Source organism: Procambarus clarkii, chromosome 1 (assembly GCF_040958095.1).
Source record: "Procambarus clarkii isolate CNS0578487 chromosome 1, FALCON_Pclarkii_2.0, whole genome shotgun sequence".
In the NCBI taxonomy this organism is placed as follows: domain Eukaryota; kingdom Metazoa; phylum Arthropoda; class Malacostraca; order Decapoda; family Cambaridae; genus Procambarus; species Procambarus clarkii.
The window spans coordinates 41,863,181-41,878,417 of NC_091150.1; the positions used below are offsets into that span (position 1 = coordinate 41,863,181).

General features: G+C 44.1%; 1 non-coding gene across 1 annotated transcript in view; it reads right to left on the reverse strand.

Annotated features, from left to right (window-relative positions):
- Positions 1–1,811: 1,811 nt before the first annotated feature.
- The window catches only part of LOC123760339 (uncharacterized), a 193,904-nt gene continuing 180,478 nt past the window's right edge, over positions 1,812–15,237 (reverse strand). The window contains exons 5-11 of the transcript XR_011231101.1: positions 13,714–14,532; positions 10,116–10,200; positions 9,580–9,711; positions 7,720–7,896; positions 5,196–5,367; positions 4,853–5,064; positions 1,812–4,360 (exon numbers count right to left, since the gene is read on the reverse strand). This is a non-coding gene — a transcript (uncharacterized protein). The remainder of the gene's footprint in view (positions 4,361–4,852; positions 5,065–5,195; positions 5,368–7,719; positions 7,897–9,579; positions 9,712–10,115; positions 10,201–13,713; positions 14,533–15,237) is intronic.

Below are 15,237 nucleotides of genomic sequence, written 5' to 3' on the forward strand. Positions count from 1 at the left end.
TATAATGATAAGTGGACTGTATTTCTGCAATAATCTCATAATCTCACAAATCGATCCTCTACACATTAGGGGGGGTTATTAAATTAATATATATGCAGCCAATCAAACTACAGTAACTACATACATTGAAGAGGTTCCTTATCTTATAGTACAGCAGGTTAGTCCACCAGGTATAACTAGGGTGTAGACACCAAATTATCCTCTTTGAGGTAGCTTCCATATCACCCAGTAACTGGTGCACAAATCTTGCTTCCTCGTCTTGACCTGTCAAAAGTGCGCTAGCTGTGAAGCCAGAATCCTATATATGACAAGCTATATCAGAGAAAACACTATACAGTACATGGAACATTGAAGACCTGGCTTAATTACCTTTAGTTTGAGGCTTCCACGTGATCTAACCGGGTCACCCTATATCCTGACATTAATGGCCATAAATGAATGATAAACGGGTTTCGGATAGACACTTAACTTGAATTTGTAGACAGCGTGTTGAAAAATGGTACACCTTTGGTTTCCATAACACTACGTCCAAGTAAATTTAACAGGAGCCGAATTTGCTCCCGTGTGAGCCTCTGGTCTAGTATAAACAATGGCTGTTTAACACTCCATACTATTGACGTTACTGGCCGACATTGTCCAGATATGATAGGAGCTAAATTTGCTCCACACGTCTTGGAGGTGACACAACAATGGCTGCCCTCCTTCCTCCCTGACGCCTGGCCTACTTTGTCCAGATTTCAGAAAGTGATAGAAGGGTCACATTTACTCTACTTTAATATTGATAATTAAGTTAATTTATATAAGATGTTTTTATGATGGTAAAGTCCAAAGACTAATGTATTTAAGACTAATTCCCAGCAGAATAGCTGGTGAATTATAATAGTATGTGGTGATGATATCCCGTTTTCTATAGACGGTAATTCCACTACAAGTTACGTTTTCTATGGGTAACTTGTTTATACAACACAGCTCTTATCTGTCTGTATGATATTATTATTAAATGGTGTCGGATTTTCCGACAGTACGGTTGGCACCGTCACATAGCACTTTTCTTTCATGCCAATTACAACCTGCCCATGTTGGGCAGGTTCCCAACAGCAATTACTAGGAAAAATTGGGCGAGGCTAGCCCGAAGTCTCTGGCCTACAGCCTTGGACATACACTTTTATAGACAGACTAGATGGGGTACCTGGCAATGGCCAGCTTTATGGGCAACTTCCCCCCCCCCTCACCTCTTTTCAAACACATCCCCTTGCTTTCAGAAAAGGAAGTATTTTTTTATTAGCATGAACTGCAATACAAGTCTAGGGACAACACCTCCAATATCTCAGACTACACATCATAATTTCAGGTGGGGAGGACGGCATTGGGTTCTTATATGCCAATGGGCGTGTTATATATACTTAATTTGCCCGTAGTGGCATAAATCAGATGATCCTTACACAGCTTTAAAAGTTTCTCAAGCCTCGCACCTGTCTCAGTAAGTGGGGGGGGGGGGGGTTAGATGCCGATATTTCTTAAAGTGTGGCACTGGGGCTGACCCCGACTGGCCTATGACAGTCCCATACCCCACATACTTTGTGTGTAATAGTTGGATAAGGCCACTAGCTTTTGACTACTGCGTTCTCTCTCTCTCTCATATTATACATACACATACACACGTATATGCAGATTTGGGTAAATAAATATTTAATGGTACTTCTCTGTTGATCCTATTCCAAGCTGTGCATAATTATAAATTAAGGCAGATATGAGCATAATAAAATTATAATTTTTTATTAATTACATAAATGTCAAATAAATAAGTCACCTTGTACAAATTTTTTTATTTTACATGATTCACCATACTTTCAATTTTTACCATTCATTCATAAGCACTTGAGAGCAAAGAATACTGAGAGGGGGGGGGGGGTGTGAAGAACTGTAGTGTTTCTTCATGATGTATAATGAAAACCTGTGGTAAGAATATTACTGTAGAATCCAATCAATTGCCACAAGCTTCTTTGTGATGAAATGATCATCAGATTCCTTCTCAACTTGGCATAGCAATACAAAATGTTTATCTGCTTTGCTAGAATTACATACAAAGTAGAGCATAAAAAAGAAAAGAATTATGTGACCAAGTGCAGCAGCAGCAGTAGGGAATAATTAGAGTATAATACAGATTGCACAAAAGGTTCGTTAACTTTGTAGTTCACACACAACCCATTGGCGAGCAATAATGCACACGTGTACACTATTACTCATATTTCTTTTCCCCCTCACACAACCAGTTTCCTAGGTGAAGCAGCTCACACATTGCTGCTGTGATGGTGTCCCGTGAGACAAGTATTCCGTGTGCAGGCGAGGAGTCACAATAACGTGGCTGATGTATGTTGACCAGACCACACACTAGAAGTTGAAGGGACGACGACGTTTCGGTCCGTCCTGGATGGTCCATGAGACGGACCGAAACGTCGTCGTCCCTTCAACTTCTAGTGTGTGGTCTGGTGAACAAGTATTCCGTGCTATTAGTGTTTGCACCGTTAATGTGTGAAGCCTCACTGTTGTCCCAGGCTGAAACAGTCGGTAGACACAATGGAAAATATTATCAGTTTTTTTATTTTCTTCCCTTTTTAACAAAGCAACAGGAACATTTCAAATACTTTAATTACTACAGTCATTACTAAGGCAATCATTAATAAATGACTGCAGCTTAAATACTTTAGTTATCATACTCTCAAAGTTTTCACGAGCCAAGAAATATGACGAGAATCGTCATATTTCCTGTTACATCACACTAGTTGAAGGGCTACAGGAGCCGTTACCGCTGCATCACCAGGCTGCGTGCCCACTCCTTCACTCCAGCACCAGTTGTAACACATAGTAAGTAATCATCAAAAAGAAGGCACCAAACCGGGAAGGTTATGTAGCACCATCAAATGCGCAGAATAATCAGAGGGCGCTAAATATCACCAAGGACGCCAATACGATTGTAACACAAAAATTAACCAAACATTGAGCACAAAGTTTACTCCACATATGACGGCTAAATATGCATCCAGTGTCAACGCCCTGTAACCAATTGTCTTTGAAAGAGTTATAGATTAATCTGGCACACTTTTTTTGCGGGGGGATAGCTTCCAACTGTGTTATCCATCAGACAACTGCAGCACTAGTAATCGAGTCACTATAGCACAATTACTCACGAGTGTTGTCAACAGAGGGAGTCATAACCATTGATATCGTCTCCACATACTGCGCTACCGATCTCCTCCTTGGGCACTTCGAAGCCCCTGATCTTCATGTAGTAGCCTCCGGAGGTGTCCTTGGCTAGGGTTGACATCTTGTCCTCTTCCTTGTCCTTCACTACTACTCTTATAATGTATACTTCATTCACTTTATCCTTTTCCAGCATCTCATCATTAGATATGGCGTTCGTTTGGCTTTTCAACAGCGCCTTTTCTTTGTACTTTTCATTCACTTTGTCCTTTTTAAGAACATCTGCTCTTAACACTTCACTCTTTTTACTAATTCGCAGCTTATCATCACTGCTATTCGTTAAGGGATGTTCTCGAGATACACTACTGTTTGAGGCTTTTGAACTTGACCTATAACTACTAGTTTCACTTGGACTATTGCTATTTTTACGCCGAACTGGTCTTTTAAAAGGGTCATTATTCCATACACTGCTATCACTAAAACTGTTAATGTCTCTAGAAACCTTCCTTGAAACCTTTTCCTTCACTTTGTCTGCACTTTGGGAGTAACTAAGATTCGGTAAACTAAGTGGAGCATCACCTCGTTGGACGTTCCTGTTTCTCCAGGTGTAGTCACAGATTTCAGAGTACTGGTTCTCGGCCTCCTCCTCCTCCTCGTTCTCAGGTATTGGGCTGATATCATCAATCACACGGGAATAGTCCATGTTTTCTATAGACCGAGTTGTCACGAAGCTGCTTTCGCTTTCAGCTTTTTTCTCTACGTGTTTAGAGCTTTTCCCATTCTGTAGAACATACGTATTTTGCTTGGAGATCTTCCGGTGGTCAGAATTTTTCTTGTTTTCAAGGCTAGTATCTTTCAGTGGGTAGCCATTGTAGCTGTTACTCCTATCATGGTAAGTGAATTTAGTCTTTTCCACACTGTTTTCTCTGAGTTTAAAGTCCCTAAATCTATGCTCTTTGCTTTTGTCCCGACTCTTGTCCTTGTTGGTTTGGGACGACCTGCTCTCCCTGGACTGGTCACGCTCTCGACCTTTCTTCTTGTCGTGGTCAGACAGAAACGACAAACTAAGAGGTCGGACGCCAGACAGTGGTTCCACAAACTTGTCGCTCAGTGACCGGGTCAATGACCTTGACCTCTTCTCAGTCACATGATGAGTAACCTGAAAGTGCAAAACAAAACAAATCATTGTTACAGCTCCTTAAAGAATACAGCTTTACGTTAATGACACCTCTTCATATATTTTTGAAAAGAATGAGGGACAAGATAAAATATTTTAGAAACGGTACTAGGTGCAAAAAAGTTTAAACCACAAGCACTATTGTACAATATATTGCACAAAGGAAATATTCGCAAGCACAAGGGTTTGATGGCTGAATAAGAAAGGAACACAGTGTTCGTAGAATAAGAATAACTTTGAACAAGATAATCAATGAACATGCAAGAGCAACAAAAAAGAGTAAGTTTCAAGTGGCAGATAAGAATCTTAATCGAATTACAACAGGAAAACTTAGATTAGACTCAGTCAACTATTATGAAGCAAATATTTCTTATAGATTAAAGCACAAGAAAGATATTGTTTTAGCTCCAAAAGAAGACTTACAAGCACCAGAGGAGGACAAGTCATGCACTATCGGATCCAGTCGAGGCCCACCTTGATCTGCCTCCTCCAGGCGTCAGCCTCGTCCTCGCAGTACGAGACGGTCTTGAGGAAAATTGGCGTCTTGGGGAATATCGGGTCCTTTACCGGCGTCAGCACGAAGTTGGACGACACGTCGATCTCGAACAGCGTGGCTTGAGCCTCGTTGGTCATGGTACACGCCAAGATCACCGCCTCCTTCTGCGCCTGCTCCAGACGCAGCACACCTGCAGTGTGACCACCAGTTAGACCAGTACTCGTCATGACGGAGCAAGGATGAAGCTATTAATACAAGACACCACTTTCCAGTAAATATGGAAGCTACAATCTACAAGTAAAGCTACAAGCGACCACCTACCGGTAAAGCTACAAGGGACGCGAGGCATGTAGCCACAAACAAGGCGGACGGTGAGGGGCAGCTTATGGTTCTTGAGGATGTGGGCCATAAGGTAGACGTGGTTGGGGTTCTTGCTGGTCTTGTGGGCCGTCGTGTAGAACCGACCAGAGGCAGAGAACGGCAAGAACACAGCCTGGGGAAATTGCAATACATGAAAATATATAAAAACAGAAAACTCTATTTTTGCCGTATTGACTAATGAGATCGTAGGACTAAATAAGAAAAGCATCTATATTATAATTGATCACTATCCTCTCACCAGGGAGGATAGTGATCAATTATAATATAGATGCCTATATTAAAATTATTATTTTATATGTCGTACCTATAACCAAAGTTACTTAAGCCGAATTTTCGTGATGTATTAATTGTTTCCAACGTTTTTTATCTTTAGCCACTTTATTGTGACTCATCATCTGCATTATAGATTATTATTGTTATAGAACAACCAATCTAGAAAAAATATTTGAAAATAATAAATTATTTAGCGAGTTCAGCAAATCTGATCTTTCATGCTACACCAAGTATTGCGGTTCTGGCTATTAGGCATGACATACTAGCAATGATTTATTTTATTTAATATATATATATATATATATATATATATATATATATATATATATATATATATATATATATATATATATGAACTAGTGACCGAGTCAAAATAGGTTATTAACGACACTACGGCTAATAACGACACTACACTGATAAATTCGGTTATCGAATTAATGATAGTGCCAGATTATAGCTAAACGGGTGACCCATATAACCTCCTTTAATAATATCACCAAAGCCAGTGGATTAACCCCATTCATACCTAATTGCAACAACAATGCACTTGACCAAATATAGAAATTACATATTTTTGTGATTTCATTTTTCCATGTCCCTCAATCTCATCAATAGCACGGGAAATATTGGTTAATAATTTGTATCCATGTCTAATCAAACTACGAGTACAAAATACAATAAAGGAAAGTTTTAGATCAAAAGAGTAGACAGCATAAAGGCAAACCTACAAACTCGTGTAAATCCTTGCAATGGCCTTGCAATGGCCTTGCAATGGCCTTGCAATGGCCTTGCAATGAGCCGGAGAAAACACGATGTTCATTTAAAAATATGTTCCAACTACTTCAATATGAGAAAAACTAAAATATTAAAACTAAAACCTACACATAAAACGCAGATAAGCGACACTACAGTAAAGAGGTGAGTTAGGTTGACCAGACCACACATTAGAAGGTGAAGGGACGACGACGTTTCGGTCCGTCCTGGACTATTCTCAAGTCGATTGTTTCGGTCCAGGACGGACCGAAACGTCGTCGTTCCTTCACCTTCTAGTGTGTGGTCTGGTCAACATACTTCAGCCACGTTATTGTGAGTCATCGCCTGCAGATGAGTTAGGAGTAATCATGTGGGAAGACCTGGCTTCTAAAATGCAACACCACTGTAGAGGTCACAACTTGCAAGATAAATTATAGGCTGAATAACAAAATGTGCCAAACGAATGATGGTATTTTTTTATCCATAGTGCTCGCTGGAGTGTTATGCCTGATCAACCGGGCTGTGATCATTTTGTGTATATATCATTAAATGTACTTAATATTTGGTTTGATTACACTTGTTTCAGTCAATGACTTTCAAGAGACTACCTTCCTGCCATTGTCCTGATGACCTGTGAGTGTATACACACACGTTAGACATTGACCTTTTGGAATGTTGTAATAATAATATTTGGCCACTTGTACAAATATTTACTAGTTTTTCGAATAAAAACAGTTTCGAAATATTTTGCATGGTGACTTGATAAATTATGCCACGAGTAGAAGCTGGCAAGTTTGTATTAATAACTCCTAAACTGGACTAGCATTCACTAGAGGACCACAATAATGTAGACACCATTCAATTATTAAACTTGTTGCCCCTTCACATGTTAAATGGATGCTTCATTGTTACTGTATGACCGCCTCTCTTGTTCTGGGATTATAACATTTTCTTGGCATTGATTGCACTGTAAACAAATTTGGGGGACTATTGAAAATTAAGAGTCGTCTTATTGTGTTGGTTCCTCATCAGGGACAGAAAACATTACTCGACTTCTCATGGTAATAGAATCCGTGTGTAGACGAGGAGTCGCAATAACGTGGCTGAAATATTTGTTGTGCTAGAACCATACACTAGAAAGTGAAAGGACGACGACGTTTCGGTCCAGTCCTGGACCATTCTCAAGTCGATTGTTTCTGTCCAGGACGGACCGAAACGTCGTCGTCGTCGTCCCTTCACTTTCTAGTGTGTGGTTTGGTCATTAATATAAGCCGTGTTTACCTTACTAGTAATCTAAGGCTTACTGTGTTTACATATTAAAAATTCTTCTGAAAGCCTGTAAAGTGATTCCTTAATAAATCAAGACCAGTCATCGAGAGAAAGCAAAATCCCCGAGAAGCAAATCAACATTACAATAGGCGACGAATGATCGACCTACCTCGTTCTTGTAGTTGAGACACTGAGCAAACTTGTCGCAGTTGAAGACCGACATGGCGTCATCGACCTCGACCTCCGCTGTTGGTGTTCTTGGCGTTGAGGTCCTCGAAGACCCCGGTGAGCTTGAGCACGTGGCCACTCTGTACCACCGTCTTCTGGTAGGAGACGTGGCCGGCGTCTGTCAGGACACGAACATGACAAGGTTATGTATGCACCATTTACGCCACGTTTCGCGCTATGGACACGGATGATTAGTGCAAAAATAAATGTCTGAAGGGCATGGAAATAGGGAGGAGGGGGAGAGGGGGTAGTGAGGGATGTGGAGGAGAAGGAAGGGGGGTAGTAACCTATGTGTAGTTACAGGATGAGAGCTACACTCGTGGTGTTCCGTCTTCCCAGCACTTTGTCATGCACGAAATTTTGAAACTACTGACGGTTTTGGCCTCCACCACCTTGTCACTTGTTCCAACCGTCTACCATTCTGTCTGCAAAAGTGAACTTTTTCCGGCTGCTTTGTTTCCTTTGTTAAAACCTGACCTCTTGTTCTTGAAGTTGCAATTTTCAAAAAGTCTTTCAGTGTGCGCGCGCAAATGCGAAGTGTGCGCGTATGTGCGCGCGATCGCATGCGTACTCTCCTAGATGTACTAGCCTAGATGTGCTTGCAGGGTCGAGCTAGGAGGCTCTTGGCCCCGCCTCTGAATTTCCTTAGATTAATGTAATGCCCCATTTCTCTCGCTTTTATCATATTTACATTTAAAACTATGATTCGAATTGGCTTCAACGACTTCTACGTCTAACCTGTTCCATTTATTGACAGCTCTGAGTGAAACGGTTCCTTCTGACGTCTCTGACGCATTTGCGTCTCTAGTTTCCATCTATGACCCCTGGTTCTGCTGTTTCTAGCTTCGAACAATGCTATTTTGTCTACAGCGTGCGTGTGCGTGCGCGCTTGCTTGCCTAGTTGTACTCGCCTAGTTGTCCTTACGAGTCGAGCTGTGGTTCTTTGGTCCCGCCTCTCAACTGTCAATCAACTGGTGTACAGATCCCCGAGTCTACTGGGCTTCTATCATATCTACATTTGAAACTGTGTATGGAGTCAGCCTCCACCACATCACTTCCTAGTGCATTCCATCTGTTAATTAAATTAACTACTCTGACACTGAAAAAGTTCTTTCTAACGTCCCTGTGGCAGATTTAGATACTCAGTTTCCACCTGACCCCTCTTTGTTCATGTACCACCCGTGTTAACAGTTTATCCTTGTCTACCCTGTCAATTCCTCTGAGAATTTTGTCAGCAAGTGATCATGTCTCCCCTTACTCTTCTGTCTTCCAGAGTCGTGAGGTGCATTTCCCGCAGCCTTTCCTCGTAACTCATGCCCCTTAGTTCTGGGACTAGCCTAGTGGCATACCTCTGAACATTTTCCAGCTTCGTCTTGTTTGTGCTTGACAAGGTACGGGCTCCATGCTGGGGCCGCATACTCCAGGATTGGTCTTACACATGTGGTACACACAATTCTGGACGATTCCTTACACAGGTTCCTGAAGGCAGTTCTGATGTTAGCCAGCCTTGCATACGCCGCCGATGTGTGCGTGTGGGTGGGTGGAGGGGAAGAGGGGGGGGAAGTTTGGTCTCGGGGAAGGGGTGGAGGGGGGGGGTGGAGGGGAAGAGGGGGGACAGGACCTGCCTCTAGATACAGAGATGTATTCTAGCCGAGAAGATGACATGATATGTATGAGCTACAGCCGGGAACACAATACACCAAATTGTTACAGAAACACGACCTGATCTAACAGGCTCATCGACACATCCGGTCGACACGTGACCCCATGAACCGTGGCAGCTGAGGGAGGGGAGACGTACCGTCGAGTGTGGTGGTGTAGGCTGGCACGTCGTAGCGGGTGAGGAAGAAGGAGAGCCGGCTGCTGGCGACCTGCTCCACGGTGGTGAGGTGGGTGGCGGTCTGGCCCTCACTCGTCATGATGGCGAACCATCCTGGTCACCACCCCCAAGAGAAACACACACGGTCAATACTTGCAATAACATACACAGCATAAGCATCACAATATTACAGCAGCACTCGTCAAGAAACTGGAGCGCCGGAATTACTAAAAACTAATATCCAGAGCATTTCCTAATTGGTCAGGATATCGCCTGAACGCGTATAGATATCATGCTATCTTTGATAGAGCCTTGTTAACCATGCACTGCCAGGTGTCTTTAAAAGCTGTCATCTTGCCAATGCATTGAGACCGTTGGGGCTGACAATCTCCAACTGGGCCAGCAAAGTCATAGACGACATTACTCTCTTAAGCAGTGTCGGTTGGAGGGAGATCTATCCCCCCCCAAACCCCCCCCCCACCCCTCACCACTACAGAGAATCGAGGAGAGTCACTCACCTGTGTAGGACTCTGGGATGACGATGGCGGGTCCCACAGGGGTAAGTCCTCCGTCCTTCCCAGGCCGCAGCGACACGCCCCGGACCTGCCGGCACCAAGCCACAAGTTAGCCTTAATGTCATTACTGTCACACTCATTACTGTCATTATTTAAGACGCCGCCCTCGGGACCGGGAGGCTGCTAGCAGCTCCACACGACCCCTCGGGTCCGGGAGGCAGCAGCCTAACACCGTCACCAGAAGGCTAACGTAATCCCAACATTGACACCGAGCCTAATTCCGGATTCCAGGAGGTCTTCACATTAGAGCAAAGAGAGAGAGAGAGAGTCCCTGTACTGAGAGAGGAGGCGACATACCAAGCAACCTCGGAGGAATTTGAGCTCAACAATGATTAGATCAAAAGGAATCTGTTGGAGATGAATGTGCCAAAGGCTGCTAGGCCTGACAATCTCACCATGAATACTAAAAGAGGGTGCAGAAGCACTAAGGTGTGCCACTCTCTATAGTGTATAACAGGTTACTGGACACAGGAGAAATACCGGAAAGCTGGAAGAGAGATAATGTAGTCCCAATATACAAAAAGGGTGACAGGCAAGAGGCACTGAACTACAGGCAAGTGTCCCTAACTTATATACCATGCAGGGCGATGGAGAAGATCGTGAGGGAAAGGCTCTTAGAACATCTGGAGGGAACGTTTTGTAACACACCACCAGCATGAATTCAGGGATGGTAAATCGTGCCTCACAGGCTTAATAGAATTCTATGACCAGGCGACAACAATTAGACAAGAAAGAGAAGGGTGGGCAGACTGCATTTTCTTGGACTATCAGAAAGCCTTTGACACAATACACCATAAAAGGCTGTTCCAAAAGTTGAATAAACAGGCAGGAATAAAAGGTAAATTGCTCCAGTGGATAAGGGAGTATCTAAGCAACAGGAAACAAGGAGTAAGTGTAGGTGGAGAGACAACGAAATGGCGAGATGTCACCGGAGGAGTCCCAAAGGGATCTGTATTTGGACCCATCCTGTTTCTGATACATGTAAACGATCTTCCAGAGGGTATAGACTCATTTCTTAAAATGTTTGCCGATGCAAAAATTATGAGAAGAATCAAGACTGATGAAGATAGACTACGGGACGACCTGGACAAACTGGAGGAATGGTCTAGAAAATGGCTACTAAAGTTTATCAGAGGAAAGTGTAAAGTAATGAGATTAGGCGAAGGGAGCAAAAGGCTGAACACAAGGTACCTTCTGGGAGGTGAAATTCTGCAAGAGTCAAATAGATAAAGAATTAGAGGTTGATATCACACCGAACCTGTCCCCAGAAGCCCACATCAACAGGATATCAACGGCATATGCTAGATTCGCCAACATAAGAACTGCCTTTAGAAACTTGTGTAAGGAATCTTTCAAGACTTTGTATGTCACTTATGTCAGACCAATCCTGGAGTATGCAGCCAGCCCGAGTCCATACCTAGTTAAACTAAAGACACACATAAGATTCAGAGGCATGCCACCAGACTACTCCCAGAAGCAAGAGGCATGAGCTACGAGGAAAGACTACGGGAGCTAAACCTCACGTCCCTGGAAGATAGTAAGGGGAGGCATGATCACCACCTACAAAATTCTCAGAGGAATTGACAGGGTGGACAAAGAAACTATTTAGTATGATAAATAGATAGCACAAACAAGGGGACACAGGTGGAAACTTAGTACCCAAATGAGCCAGACACATTATAAAGAATTTGTTCAGTGTCATAGAAATTAACAAATGGAATGCATTAGGCAGTGATGTGGTGGAGGCTGACTCCATACACAGTTTCAAATGTAGATATGATAAGAGCCCAGTAGGATCAGGAACCTGTACTCCAGTTGAAAGGCGGGACCAAAGAGCCAGAGTTCGACCGCCGCAAGCACAAATAGGTGAGTAATGCAACATTGTTCAATGCCACCCCTCGTTTATTTTAATGCAAGTAGTTTATCGTAGATAAAAAAAATTACCAAAGATATTAACTCAATAAAAATATATATTACTCTCTTAACACTAATTTGTCGAGGCACTTTGCTGCCTGTTGCAAGTGGTCACTTTCGTAACAATTGCGATACAAAACCTGCCGTCAAACAGCATGTCCCTCACCTTGGACGTGTCTTCTTGCAAGATCAAAACGGATGTCAAGAAAAAGAAAAAACTTCTACACATGAAAAATTAAAAAAAAATATATGAAAATTATGAAAATGTATGAAAAAATATTTTAAGAGTTACACCATGGTGGAAAGGTTGGTTATCATTAGTACAAGGTTATCATACCAGGAGGTTATCATTAGTACAAGGTTATCATACCAGGTTATCATTAGTACAAGGTTATCATACCAGGAGGTTATCATTAGTACAAGGTTATCATACCAGGAGGTTATCATTAGTACAAGGTTATCATTAGTACAAGGTTATCATTAGTACAAGGTTATCATTAGTACAAGGTTATCATTAGTACAAGGTTATCATACCACTGTTGACTTTTGCTCTCGGAGTTGAGGAGGAGTCAGACTAGAAATTACTATGTCCAAACTCGATAGCTTTACCCATCTAGACAAACTGGGCTTTGATCCTGTCCTAAGCTGACCCGACTTTACCTTAAAGATTATTTGGCACGAACACTTGCCTTTTACCACAAAACTTGCGAGCCACTCTGGTTAATAAAGGTCGTTCCAACGATATTCGTATTAATGAAGACCAAAGATGAACCTTTCAATCAACAAAGATCACATTAATCGCTCAGATCGCGGAAGGTGAAGACAAAAAGAACAATTACGACATGTCTTAGTTCAGGAAGGTCGTTCACCGTCGTCTTGTTCTCGTCAAAACTCTTAATTCAAAGATAATTTAAATGGCTATTAAGTCATGAATCGCTCAGATGAAGGATTTAACTAACTAGAATATAATTAATCGAGTGGAACAATTTACAAGATCAACTCTGACCATGGGAGATCATGCAGTGGCGGTCGGTTAAGAGCCAATCAGGTCAGTGAAGGTCATTTAAGAGCAACTCGTATTATGGAAGGTCATCCGTTGGCACTCCGATGACCCGGTCAGGTAAGGGGGCCGGGGAAGGGTGAGGGGGGGGGGACTAAGCAGTAACAAACGGGTTAAACTGATCTAATGTTTATTTTCAGCAGAGAGCAGAGACGTGGGTGGGCCGGCTGGTAGCTCCGTAACTCAACGTAAACAGGGACTCGCAGCAGCCGGCACGTAGGCTAGCCTACGCGGCAAGTGAAAGGGACTATAGGCCTATTACAACACCAAAAAAAAGCTTTATCACGATGAATATAAAAAACGAAAAAGGGGGTTGGCTTATATAACAAGTGAGGCTCGTACTAGCAAGTGAAAATGATCACTGGGCTCGTAAAAAGTGAAAATAGTTGCTCGAGTGTGTCAAGGTTGAGAACCTTTAGGATAAAAATAGCAAGAACGGATTGAAAGTTGCACGTTACGGTATATATACTCCATGACACCACATGGGATCAACATGGTCACTAACCGCCAGGGAAGCCGGGCTTCCTGCCAGGGCAGCAGCAGCAGTGCCAGAGAGGCTCTACTCACCTTGGTGGAGTTGTAGGTGTTGTAGAGAAGTAGTGGGCGGGAGAGGTCGAGGCCGGGCGGCGCTGTGGGCGTGTGGAGGTGGGCGGCCGCGGGCAGCTTGTGTCGCTTCAGAAGGTTCTTGGGAGTAAGGGCCATGCCAACGGGCACGAGGTGCGGGGTGAGGCCGGACCCGCGCCCCACCGACGACCCAGAGGAGTGGGTGGACATCCCCGAGGGGTGGGCGGTGGGCGTGCCGAGGTGTGGGCGGGGTGCGGGGGGGGGGGTAACTAAACACACTATAGGGTGTGACAGACTCACCAGGTGCCACCACACAGTATCAGCCCTGGAGGCTCCACGCAGGACATTCTAACACTGTCTGCCGACGACCATGAGCTATCACAGATTCCTTTGTAATGCTATCTCGAGTGCCTTGTGTGTCGACCAGCGGTGCTGCTGCTGGGCCTGTCCCTACCTGTGGCAGGCGACGGGTGGTGTGGGCGTGCTGCCAACCACTCGGCTAGCGGGCTACACAGCCCTGTCCACCTGCTCCAGCACAATGCTTCCTTCCCGATTCTCTCCACTAAACACACTTTTTTCTCCAATCTCTGTTGCTGACGAGATAAACTTCACCGATCTGATCACCAGGCACTGGTTCTGTTCACTGTAGTTACCCAACAACGATGTACAGGGCAGCACTCGTGTGGAGGAAGGTAGGCAAGAGGAGTCACAGCAGAGGTACCAGAGAGGCAGCGAGAGGGCTGCTGCACACGACCTCCCCGCGCGGCCGCCTGGTCACAACTGGGCCGCGTCTCCACTCCTCACTTGATCTTGGCCTGGAATCTGGAAAATCAGAGGAATTATTGACCAACTCTGGAAGACACCAGTATTTCCCGTTGGTGCGCGTGGCGGCCACGCTGCTCCCGGTCATAATGCTCATGTAGCAACAATGTGCCCCCAGCTATGCTGCTCTACTTCTCCCTCCACACCTGGATAACTATTTTCCATGAACCCCCGAGGACCTTTTGTTATGGATTTTGCTTTTGTCTTGCCACAAACTTATCTACATTACCCCATTTCTTCAATTAAAATATTCGCTACCATTGATCCCACCAATCAAGCCGTAAAACCACGTACCGTAAAGGGGGAAATTATTCACCATACGAATATAAAAATCAGAGTTCTTGAAAATCCATGAGCTACAAAACCACCCAACTCTTGGGTCCTGACCTCTGCTCGCGCGTCTGGCAGAGAGGGAGGCACGCTGCCGGGTGGGCACTGGCCTGCCTTGCCTCCCCCCCGCCACTCAGTACCAGTAGCTACTGGGTGACGCAATGTGGCGCTACACCTCACCGGAACTCTCCCACACCGACGGACTTTCCGGCACTCGCATACCAGAGGACACGTGGAGGATCCGGGGGAGCCTTGGGCGACCATGAAGGTCTTATATGCTAGCCACACGTAGTGCAAAATGACGCATCGGTTGACTCAGGCACTAAGGGAACATTCACCCATGACTGTAGTTCGTCATGAAATCCTGCTACAGAG